Below are 540 nucleotides of genomic sequence, written 5' to 3'. Positions count from 1 at the left end.
GACTTCAATTTTTCAAGTAATGGCATATACAAATTTAATGTTCAAAATTATTCCTAAATCATACATCTATTCATGTACATGTAGTGTACTTATAAACAGGTTCCATCATTGATTATTATTATTATTATTATTACTATTATTATTATTACTATTATTATTATTATTATTATTATCTGACCTTATGATCAGTGACTCCTGGTTCATCTGATTTCTTCTTATCTTTATTAAATTGTGCTAACTCTAACTTTGTATCAAAATCATCAGTCCAGGAATGAGGCTATTAATAATTAATTAATTAATTGTTATTAATTAATGAAGACTACACCCACCATTATTTGACAAATAGCTGAGCTGTACTGATGCCAGGAGACCTCTCCTTCATGTAGTAAATATTAATGAAATAATAACTTGAAATGCTACAAAGAAAAAGAATTACATGTACATGTAACTATACAGTATAGAAATACATTGTACAGTGTATGATATGAGATAGAAATTGAACTACAATGTAAATGAGGATTTATTGTGGAATATTTTGAA

General features: G+C 25.9%; 1 long non-coding RNA gene across 1 annotated transcript; it reads right to left on the bottom strand.

Moving 5' to 3' along the window:
• Nucleotides 1–220: 220 nt before the first annotated feature.
• LOC109592952 (uncharacterized) lies at nt 221–418 on the bottom strand. Its single transcript, XR_002190650.1, has 2 exons — nt 330–418; nt 221–277 (listed from the first exon to the last, which is right to left on the bottom strand). It is a non-coding gene; the product is annotated as an uncharacterized LOC109592952 (long non-coding RNA).
• Between the last annotated feature and the right edge of the window lie 122 nt (nt 419–540).

This window comes from Amphimedon queenslandica, unplaced genomic scaffold, assembly GCF_000090795.2.
Source record: "Amphimedon queenslandica unplaced genomic scaffold, v1.1 AMPQUscaffold_3381_Cont24623, whole genome shotgun sequence".
Classification (NCBI taxonomy): domain Eukaryota; kingdom Metazoa; phylum Porifera; class Demospongiae; order Haplosclerida; family Niphatidae; genus Amphimedon; species Amphimedon queenslandica.
Note: the sequence above shows the minus strand (reverse complement) of the source record. Positions and strands in the feature narration are given on the sequence as shown.